Source organism: Eriocheir sinensis, chromosome 20 (genome assembly GCF_024679095.1).
Source record: "Eriocheir sinensis breed Jianghai 21 chromosome 20, ASM2467909v1, whole genome shotgun sequence".
NCBI classification, from domain to species: Eukaryota; Metazoa; Arthropoda; class Malacostraca; order Decapoda; family Varunidae; genus Eriocheir; species Eriocheir sinensis.
In genome coordinates, this window is record NC_066528.1 from 12,119,960 (window position 1) to 12,131,914 (window position 11,955).

The 11,955-nt window shown below is 48.7% G+C and overlaps 1 long non-coding RNA gene across 1 annotated transcript in view; it reads right to left on the reverse strand.

The window, feature by feature from the left end:
* Positions 1-4,081: 4,081 nt before the first annotated feature.
* The window catches only part of LOC127001183 (uncharacterized), a 9,140-nt gene continuing 1,266 nt past the window's right edge, over positions 4,082-11,955 (reverse strand). Inside the window, exon 3 of the long non-coding RNA XR_007754873.1 lies at positions 4,082-4,129. This is a non-coding gene — a long non-coding RNA (uncharacterized LOC127001183). The remainder of the gene's footprint in view (positions 4,130-11,955) is intronic.

Here is an 11,955-nt window from a genome sequence, read left to right on the forward strand (position 1 = left end):
TGTGTGTGTGTGTTTTTTTTTTGTGTGTGTGTGTGTGTGTGTGTGTGTGTGTGTGTGTTTAATTAAGCCACTTAAGCCTCGATGTTTGGGCTATCTTTATTTGCATTCCACCACCACCACAACAACAACAACAACATAACCACCGCAAATTAAAAAAAAAAAAAAGAAATACATCAACACCACCACAAGCATTATATTATTAGCCTATATAATTATCAATATAGTTATTATTGTTGTTATCATTATTATTATTATTATTATTATTATTATTATTATTATTATTATTATTATTATCATCATCATTATCATTCTTATTATTTGGATCATTGTTGTTGTTGTTGTTGTTGTCAGGTGAGAAGTTTTCGGAGGCTGGTTCGGGCCACCTTACCTGCCTGCTCCTTAATTATTCCCTCACCTTTTTGGCCGCGTGGAGGGAGAGAGAGAGAGAGAGAGAGAGAGAGAGAGAGAGAGAGAGAGAGAGAGAGAGAGAGAGAGAGAGAGAGACACTCTCTACTACTACTACTTTTAAAACTACTAAAACTACTATTACTACTACTACTACTGTTACTACTACTACTACTACAACTAACTAGAGTATATGGCGAACATTATTATAGTGAGTTTTTAACATAAGTAGGATAAACATATAACAGACAAGCTAGAGTATATAGCAAATTTACTATAGTGAAATTTTAACATGGTGGCATACGTAAGATATGTGTAACAGGCTAACTGGAGTGTGTGGCGAACAATACTGTATGAAGTTTTAACAAAGTGACATACGTAGGATATGTGTAACAGTCTAACTGGAGTGTGTGGCGAACAATACTGTGGCGAAGTTTTAACAAAGTGACATACGTAGGATATGTGTAACAGTCTAACTGGAGTGTGTGGCGAACAATACTGTGGCGAAGTTTTAACAAAGTGACATACGTAGGATATGTGTAACAGTCTAACTGGAGTGTAGGGCGATCAATACTGTGGCGAAGTTTTAACAAAGTGACATACGTAGGATATGTGTAACAGTCTAACTGGAGTGTGTGGCGAACAATACTGTGGCGAAGTTTTAACATAGTGACATACGTAGGATGGATATAAGCCAAAAGAAAATCATCGAAATGAAACTAAAAAAATTAAATAAAAAATAAAACTGACTGAAGTAAGAAAAAAAAAGAAAACATGATATAATAAAAAAAGTCTAATAATAAGACGAGCCCTTGGCAGAAACAATCACGGAGGGAAAACACGCAACAAGCTCAAAGTGAACACTGGCACCAGAAATATGACGCAAAAAAGTGAACACTGGCACCAGAAATATGAAGCAAAAAAGTGAACACTGGCACCAGAAATATGAAAAAAGTGAACACTGGCACCAGAAATATGACGCAAAAAGTGAACACTGGCACCAGAAATATGACGCAAAAAGTGAACACTGGCACCAGAAATATGACGCAAAAAGTGAACACTGGCACCAGAAATATGACGCAAAAAAGTGAACACTGGCACCAGAAATATGACGCAAAAAAGTGAACACTGGCACCAGAAATATGACGCAAAAAAGTGAACACTGGCACCAGAAATATGACGCAAAAAAGTGAACACTGGCACCAGAAATATGACGCAAAAAAGTGAAAAAGTTAAAAAAGAAAAGAAATTGTCGAAACAACAAAACTCGCTTAGAAATATATTGCATGTTCACTCCTCCTCCTCCTCCTCCTCCTCCTTCTCCTCCTCCTAATCCTCCTCCTCTTCTTCTTCCTCCTCCTCTTCCTCCTCTTCCTCCTCCTCCGCGCCATCACCATAAACAACACACATATAAAAAAAAACTAAATATAATTAGTGATTGATGCCGTTTGTAAAATTTACCGTCCGAATGTACTTGTGTGTGTGTGTGTGTGTGTGTGTGTGTGTGTGTGTGTGTGTGTGTGTGTGTGTGTGTGTACGGGAATCTTGATAGACTTGTGATCTTGTTCCAAATGATTTTTATTCTACCAAAGGTCTCTCTCTCTCTCTCTCTCTCTCTCTCTCTCTCTCTCTCTCTCTCTCTCTCTCTCTCTCTCTCTGCTTGTCTGGAGGGCACGGTGCTGCCCCCTGCTGGTCTGGAGGGCACGGTTCTGCCCGCTGCTTGTCTGGAGGGCACGGTGCTGCCCCCTGCTTGTCTGGAGGGCACGGTGCTGTCCCCTGCTTGTCTGGAGGGCACGGTGCTGCCACCTGCTTGTCTGGAGGGCACGATGCTGTCCCTGCTTGTCTGGAGGGCACGGTGCTGCCCCTGCTTGTCTGGAGGGCACGGTGCTGCCCCTGCTTGTCTGGAGGGCATGATGCTTCCCCCTGCTTGTCTGGAGGGCACGATGCTGCCCCCTGCTTGTCTGGAGGGGACGGTGCTGCCCCCTGCTTGTCTGGAGGGCACGATGCTGCCCCCTGCTTGTCTGGAGGGGACGGTGCTGCCCCCTGCTTGTCTGGAGGGCACGGTGCTGCCCCCTGCTTGTCTGGAGGGGACGGTGCTGCCCCTGCTTGTCTTGATGGCACTTTGCTGGACCCTGGTTGTCTGGAGGGGACGGTGCTGCCCCCTGCTTGTCTGGAGGGCACGGTGCTGCCCCCTGATTGTCTGGAGGGGACGGTGCTGCCCCCTGCTTGTCTGGAGGGCACGGTGCTGCCCCCTGCTTGTCTGGAGGGGACGGTGCTGCCCCCTGCTTGTCTGGAGGGCACGGTGCTGCCCCCTGTTTGTCTGGAGGGCACGGTGCTGCCCCCTGCTTGTCTGGAGGGCACGGTGCTGCCCCCTGCTTGTCTGGAGGGCATGGTGCTGCCCCCTGTTTGTCTGGAGGACACGATGCTGCCCCCTGCTTGTCTGGAGGGCACGGTGCTGCCCCCTGCTTGTCTGGAGGACACGATGCTGCCCCCTGCTTGTCTGGAGGACACGATGCTGCCCCCTGCTTGTCTGGAGGGCACGGTGCTGCCCCCTGCTTGTCTGGAGGGCACGGTGCTGCCCCCTGCTTGTCTGGAGGGCACGGTGCTGCCCCCTGCTTGTCTGGAGGGCACGGTGCTGCCCCCTGCTTGTCTGGAGGGCACGGTGCTGCCCCCTGCTTGTCTGGAGGGCACGGTGCTGCCCCCTGCTTGTCTGGATTGCACAGTGCTGCCCCCTGCTTGTCTGGAGGACACGGTGCTTGCCCCTGCTTGTCTTGATGGCACGGTGCTGCGCCCTGCTTGTCTGGATGGCACGATGCTGCCGCTTGGTTGCCCTCATCCTGCAGTGCTCACCCCTGCGTGGCGTGCTGGCCTGGGTGTGGCAGCAGCCGGGGCCCCGTGCGTCGGGAGCGGGGTCAAGCAGGCTCGGTGGTCTCCTCGTAGATTGGAGGCTAGGGGATCTCGTCGTAGATGTGCTCCTCGTCGTCGCCGAAGTACAAGTAGTCTGGCTCCTGTTGCCACGGCGCCATGAGCGGGAGCACGGTGGGGCCCGTGGGCGGCTTCTTGTGGTTGTCGTCGACCTGTACCTCGCCACCGACGCGCCAAGAGGCGGCCTGCCCAAGCCGCGGCGCCACACGCGGGAGCACGGTGGGCGAAGCCACGTCCATGTAGTTGTCGTCGACCTGTACCTCGCCACCGACGCGCCAGGAGGCGGCCTGCCCAAGCCGCGGCGCCACACGCGGGAGCACGGTGGGGCCCTTGGGTGGAGCCACGTCCATGTAGTTGTCGTCGACGTCTACCTCGCCACCGACGCGCCAGGAGGCGGCCTGCCCAAGCCGCGGCGCCACACGCGGGAGCACGGTGGGCGGAGCCACGTCCATGTAGTTGTCGTCGACGTCTACCTCGCCACCGACGCGCCAGGAGGCGGCCTGCCCAAGCCGCGGCGCCACACGCGGGAGCACGGTGGGCGGAGCCACGTCCATGTAGTTGTCGTCGACGTCTACCTCGCCACCGACGCGCCAGGAGGCGGCCTGCCCAAGCCGCGGCGCCACACGCGGGGGCACGGTGGGCGGAGCCACGTCCATGTAGTTGTCGTCGACGTCTACCTCGCCACCGACGCGCCAGGAGGCGGCCTGCCTAAGCCGCGGCGCCACACGCGGGGGCACGGTGGGCGGAGCCACGTCCATGTAGTTGTCGTCGACGTCTACCTCGCCGCCGACGCGGGGCACTGCGGGAAGAGTGTGACCATTACGACGACGACGACGACGACGACCGTCACGAAGGAGAAGAGAGAGAGAGAGAGAGAGAGAGAGAGAGAGAGAGAGAGAGAGAGAGAGAGAGAGAGAGAGAGAGAGCCCTGGGCCGGTATTAATAATGAGTCCTAGGAGTGATATTCAACTTTCAAAGTGAGTTATCTCCTAACTTTGTTGCTAACTTCTAGAAGTCGCGAGTTTACTGCTAGGAGTCGCCAAGGTTGTAGAGGTGGTTGCATGTGGAGCGGAAGGAAACTGACTAGCTGGCATCTCGTCTCGGCGGCCACAGGCTCCGCCCCCTCGCCTGCCTAAGCCCCCCATGTTGACAAACCGAGTTTACTGCTAGGAGTAGCGACTTTACTGCTAGGAGTCGCCGAAAATGTAATAGTCCTCGTGGGGTACTGACTTAAGAGCTAACTTTTTGGATGTCTCGTTCAATATAATAACGATAATTACAGTTGACTGATGGCCCCCGCGCACTAATTACGGTGTCCGACGTGTTGTGCCAATAAAAATACGGACAAACAGCTTTTTCAGGGGGGAGGCGCCCCTTCAAAACAAGCAATGTAGCATTGAAGGCGATTATAATAGGCTACCTATTAAGTAATGCACACTTTGTCATTATTTCCTACATAGCTCACTCACATAGGCATACTAAATATAATCACATAAAAATATCTTCTACAGTATAACTTCATATACAGGTAGGAATCATTGTATTAAGGAATAAGTTTCGTATCTGTGGCTTGGAGGGACGGGTGCGTCGAATGCCGCGCTCACCATCACCCGCTTTTCCGCGAGCGTACACACCCGAGCGTACACACCCGTCCAAGCCAAGGATACAAAACTTATTCCTTAATACAATGATTCCTACCTGTATGAAGTTACTGTAGAAGATATTTTTATGTGATTACATTTGGCATGCCTCTGTGAATGAGCTATGTAGGAAATAATGACGGAAAGTGTGCATTTAATATGTAGCCTACCATAATCGCCTTCAATGCTACATTGCTTGTTTTGAAGGGCCGCTTGTTATCCCTTAAAAAAACTGGCATAATTATTATTGTACTTCGTTTATTAGGTGATGTCATTGATTGTTAAAGTAGAGTGCCGCCATTCAATTAAATTACGAATATTTTTTAATCATGAAACTAGCTAGATTATCTCAATCATATATATTTGGTATGTACGTGTCTTTGATACAACACATGACGTCATGAACAGCCAATCAGGTGAAAGAGAGGCGGAGCTTACCCAGAATGGGGGAGGGGCTTCTCCAGTGCAAATAATTATTATTGGCTAAGTTAATTTGGACAGACTATAGCAGTAAAGTTAAAAGCTACTGCTAGAAGGAAAACAGCTTCTAGCAGCACTTCTAAAAGTACTGGTAGGAGTCTTTATTAATACCGCCCCTGCTCTTTCTCTTGCTGTACAGGTGACCCGTTGGAGAGTCAGGCCTTCATATCGGCACAACCTGTAAAAATAAAAACAAAGCAAGCAGTATCCATTACAAATCATCCTATTCCCTATTTCTTGCACACCACATCTTTTCCAGAAAACTCTTCATGGCTTCTATACTTCTCTCATTTGCTTCAGCGCTCAGTCCCAGCAGCAGCAGCATCCATTCCCTCTCTGTTCTTGCGAGCCTCCCATTCACATCCCAGCCCATCTCACTCAGTGCCACCCTCATCATCTCCGTCCTTTCTCTCCGTTACCTCCCACACACCAGTATCACATGCACGACAGTTTCATCCACACCCCTGTCACACATCTGACACACTTTGCTGCGGGACTCAGACACCTGTAATTTCTTGCGTTCACATTCACATTCTTGCCGCACTTCCCAGACGGCCCACCCATTGATTCACTAGACTAATCTTCTCATTCTCTGTCCTTTCACATCCGCTCGGACTCATCCATACACCCAGGTACTTGTATGCATCTGTTTGCACTAGCTCTGTCTCCTAGCCTCCAGGTCCTATTTCTCTCATCTTCTGCCCCATTCACAACCATTATCTGACTTTTCTCATTACTTTATTTATATCCAAAATCTCTCCCATACTCATTCACCACATCTAATAGTTCCTGCAGTTCCTCCGCTGACTCACTCATGACTACCACGTCATCTGCATACAGAAGCACACTTACCCTGTCTTCTCCCACTTTTACTCCTGCATTCTTTCTCCTCATCCTGGCTGCCAACTCCTCAGTGTACAGACTGAAGAGAGTTGGGGACAGGATGCAGCCCTGCCTAACACCTCTTTCACTCCTCACCCACTCTGTCTCTAATGCTCCTAACCTATACCTGGCTCTTGTGTCCACATACATACTCCTAATGATTCGAACAATCTTATCACTCAAACCTACTTTCTCCAATACCTCGCACATCACATCCCTGTTTACTCTATCATACGCTTTCTCAATATCAAGAAACCCAAGATACAACGGACTTCCATTCCTCTTTTTCCTCTCTATCATCTCATTTACCACACACATATTGTCCTCTGCCCTCCTGTCTGTGCGAAAACCATTCTGCTCCTCACCCAGCACTCTCTCTCTCTTTCAATCCACTTACACAGCCTTTCATTCAAGACAGCACAGCAAATCTTTCCCACCGTATTCGCCAGGGATATCGGCCTATAATTCTTCAGCTCTTTCTTACTCTTATGCCGTCCTTTGTGTATCAGAGTCACTCTGCATTCGTTCCACCCGAGGCACTCGCTCATTCTTCCATACACAGTTGAACAGCTCAGTCATCCTGTCTATCACCACCTCACCTCCATTTTTATACATTTCATACGGGATCTCATCCAGCCCTGCTGCCTTGCAATTCTTCTGCTTCTACAAACATACCTCGACTTCCTCTCTGCTAATTCTCTCATTCAGGTCATCCGCATCCTTCCTCTCAAACGTTACACATCCCTCTCTCACCTCAAAAACTTCACCCAACCCTCCAATCTCTTCCCAGAAACCTTTTATACACTCTTTCATTCTATCTGTGTCCCTGATTTCCTCACCATTTACTTTCAGGCACTCCACATTTTCACTATCAGTCACACTTTCACCCCTCAAGAATTTATACCATTCACGCCCACCTTCTAGTCCTTTTTCTTTCAGAGCCTCAATCACACTCCTCTCACACCTAACCTTGGCCTCCCTAATCTTCCGTTTAGTGACCCTCTGTTGCCTTACATATTCTGACCAGGTATTCTGATATTCATTCTCTGCCTCAATACTTTCATGTCTCTCTTTCCTCAGTTTCCTACAAACCTTTTTCAGCCTCGTTCGCTCCTTCCTAGCATCCCTGATCTCCCCATTCCACCACGGCTTGTACTTTCTCTTCCTTCCATTCGTACTCAAGTACCCAATCCGTCGAGTTGCAGCTCTCCTTACATTCCCTACAAACTCACTATTGGCTTCATCCACGTCATGCACACTTCCATTCATCCAGTCTTATTCCCTCAGGTCTACCTGGAAATCTTCCCATCTAACATCCCTCAACCTCCATTTCTTTCTTTCCCTCTTCACTTCTCTTTCATTCCTAGCATACAGGTCACATTCCACCACCAGCATATTGTGATCAGACACCACATCAATCATTCCGTCCTCATCTATCCACATACGAGACACACTCACGCATTCTCCCATTCACTAACACATAATGAATGGCAGACTCCTGATCCCTCGCACTCCACGTCACACGTCCCTCAGCCATCGTCACATTCAGGTTTTCCAGATTCATTTCATCCACAAACTCATCCAGCATTTCCCCATTCCGGTTCATTCTCTCCCCAAGCACACCCACATGTGCATTCATATCTCCCATGAAAATAACTTTTTCTCCGGCATAATCCCTCACAACTGTCCTCACCACGCCATACTTCCTCTGTTCTCCCTCACGGCTCTCTCACCTTCCACCGTCATGTACACCACAATCACTATCAACCTCTCAGACTTACCCTTGGCATTCACACACTCCACTTTCGCTGCTAAAACATCTTCACTGTCCGCACTGGCCCCTACATTCACTTCTTCCACTCTGAAACCCTTACTTTTCCTCTGGAGTAGGGCTACGCCTCCTTCCCGTGTGTTCTGCTTCTTTTTGCCCTTCCCAATCATAGCAAACACCTCCCCATCCACACGCACGTCATCTCTTAAGTGAGTCTCAGTCACACCAACTAGATCAAACTTCCACTCATCCAGCTCCTTACTCATGTCATCCAGCTTACCTGTGCCCCATCCTCTCACATTTATACAGCCAATGTTCATACAGTTCATACGCTTCACTGCCTGGTTGGTGGTTTCTCTTCCTTGCTCTCTAGCGCCTCAAGCATCCACACACTGGACGGACCTAGCATTCCTCCTCTCCCTCAGCCTCCTGCCCATCCTCTCGTGTCCTGACTGGTTCAGGTGGACCCCATCTACGTTGAAGTCCAGCCCTTCCCGTAGCACTCCATCCAGATCTTCGAAGCTGACATTCCCTTTCCTACCCCTCAGCCACTCCACCTTCAACTGTAGCAGTGCCTCTTGAAGTCTAACGTTCGTCCTCTGCCTCAGAGATTTACATAGATTTACATAGAAAATCAGACCACACAGACCCCATGGTCCAGACTTGGTGGTCTGTCCTTAAACCTAAGTCATTTTACATTAATCAGAAGGTTCCAAAACGTTGCATTTCTACTCTAGTTGATATTAAGTTGAAGGAAGGAGAGAGAGAGAGAGAGAGAGAGAGAGAGAGAGAGAGAGAGAGAGAGAGAGAGAGAGAGAGAGAGAGTTACCATCCAACATAGAAAAAATATACAAAGAAGAAGAAGTAAAATGAAAGAAAAGACAGGAATACAGAAAATTAAACTCCCTCCTCCCTATTTTTGCTCCTTCCTTCCCTCCCTCCTCCTTATCTTTGCTCCTTCCCTCCTCCATCCTCCCTATCTTCTCTTCTTCCTTCCCTCCATCCTCCCTATCTTCCCTCCATCCTCTCCATCTTCCCTCCTTCCTTCCCTCCCTCGAATGGTCGATAAAATGGCAAATGTCTTTTAATGTTGACAAATGCAAAGTCATGCACATTGGGTCCCTAAATAGTAACCACACATTCATCATGAATGGGAAACCTCTGCAGGCGGTGCAGGATGAAAACGATCTTGGAGTCACTATGACCAGTGACCTGAAACACGCGAATCACTGTAAAAAAGCATATAACAAAGCCAACACTATGCTCAGGTTCATAGCGAGGAACTTCGAGTGTAAAACACCAGACGTGATGCTATCCTTGTATAATTCCATGGTAAGACCGCACCTCGAGTATTCAGTACAGTTTTGGTCTCCTAATTACAGAAAGGACATTGGTCTACTGGAAAGGATTCAACGACGCGCCACGAAGATGATTCCAACCTTAAGGGCTCAACCGTACGAGGAAAGACTCAAGCGACTCAATCTCTTTACATTGGAGAAAAGACGCCTACGAGGGGATATGATTCAAGCCTTCAAGTACCTGAAAAAGTTCAAAAACGTCGATTACTGCAAATTCTTTGAACTGCAAACCAACTCAATATCTAGAAATAACGGTTTACCCATTCAGTCGAGTCGATGTAACACAGACATTGGAAGGAGGCGGTGGCTGAGTTGTTAGCGTGACGGCCCCGCGTTCAGAAGCTCCAGGAATGACGCGGGTTCGAATCCTGGCCGCCGCACAGCTGAAGTTTTTCAGTCACCGCCGAGTGGCCTAAGACTACCCACATGCTGCCCTGAAGACCTGGGCTCTAGATGACCTCTCCAAAGAGAGGCTCAAACATGAGTTCCGGGCATCAGCATGAGCCAACACAAGATGGCGCCACTATAAACACGCGCCTACGCCAGAACGGGCTGGGTCGACCATCAGGCCCCACCGGGAAGAAGCCTTGGGCCTACTATCAAGACCCACCGGGAAGAAGCCTTGGGCCTACCATCAGGACCCACCGGGAAGAAGCCTTGGGCCTACCATCAGGACCCACCGGGAAGAAGCCTTGGGCCTACCATCAGGACCCACCGGGAAGAAGCCTTGGGCCTACCATCAGGACCCACCGGGAAGAAGCCTACCGGCGTAATAGACCGCGACGTAAAAAAAGAAAAAAAAAACGAGTCATCCGCCACTGGAACAATCTTCCGTCAGAAGTAGTAAATGCGAATACCATCAAGTCCTTCAAATATAGAATCGACCGACATTTCGCTGCGTCGGGAGTAAACTGAATAACGAGGTGCTTTCATCTGCTCCTCAAGTCCAAGTGCCGGTCGAGTAGATTAAATCACCCAAGCGGGCAACCTCGTAATGAGCCAATTGGCTTTCTGTTGCCTGCATTTCCATGTTTCCATGTTTCCTCCAATTACGACTATTTTTCAATGCCACAGAGAGGATCAAGCGGGTTTTCTAGGGTAGTTTTCTCTGTATGAGGTGCAAAAACTGTATAAAGCTATCGCCAGGGTCACTACACAGTCCAGGAAAATCTCGGCAGCGTCTGACAACAATAAGGCTTTTCAAACAGGCGAACTGAGGCGCCGATGCCTTTGAAAATACGGGCTTTAGGTCTTTGTATCAGGAAACGAAAAGAAAGGAAATGACCAGAAGGAATGGAGACGAAAGGGAAGAGAGAAGAAAAAAACACAAAGAAAAAGAATGAACAACGGAGGAAGAACAGAAACAATAATAATAAGAAATTTAAGAAGAAGAAAAAGGCAGACGTAAAGAAGGAAAACAATAGAGAAGAATGGAGACGAAAGAGAAGACAGCATGAAGACCAAAGCCTGTCTCTAGAGCGTTCATTAGGTCGTCCGGGGAGCGACAGGAATAGTACTTGTCAACAGCTTGGGGGGCGGGGGAGAGGCAGGGAGAGTAGGAGATAGATAGATAGATAGACAGCATGAAGACCAAAGCCTGTCTCTAGAGCGTTCATTAGGTCGTCCGGGGAGCGACAGGAATAGTACTTGTCAACAGCTTGGGGGGCGGGGGAGAGGCAGGGAGAGTAGGAGATAGATAGATAGATAGACAGCATGAAGACCAAAGCCTGTCTCTAGAGCGTTCATTAGGTCGTCCGGGGAGCGACAGGAATAGTACTTGTCAACAGCTTGGGGGGCGTGGGAGAGGCAGGGAGAGTAGGAGATAGATAGATAGATAGACAGCATGAAGACCAAAGCCTGTCTCTAGAGCGTTCATTAGGTCGTCCGGGGAGCGACAGGAATAGTACTTATCAACAGCTTGGGGGGCGGGGGAGGCAGGAGAGTAGGAGATAGATAGATAGATAGACAGCATGAAGACCAAAGCCTGTCTCTAGAGCGTTCATTAGGTCGTCCGGGGAGCGACAGGAATAGTACTTGTCAACAGCTTGGGGGGCGGGGGAGGCAGGAGAGTAGGAGATAGATAGATAGATAGACAGCATGAAGACCAAAGCCTGTCTCTAGAGCGTTCGTTAGGTCGTCCGGGGAGCGACAGGAATAGTACTTGTCATGCAACAGCTTGGGGGGCGGGGGAGAGGCAGGGAGAGTAGGATAAGTATATATATATATATATATATATATATATATATATATATATATATATATATATATATATATATATATATATATATACAGAGAGAGAGAGAGAGAGAGAGAGAGAGAGAGAGAGAGAGAGACGTGTAAGTGTGTGTGTGTGTGTGTGTGTGTGTGTGAAAGAGAGAGAGAGAGAGAGAGAGAGAGAGAGAGAGAGAGAGAGAGCCCATAGCCGTGGCCGCCACTCATGCGTCAGAGATTCAACTTGAAAACTTAAGCCGCCAACTCTTGAGATTTTTACAGT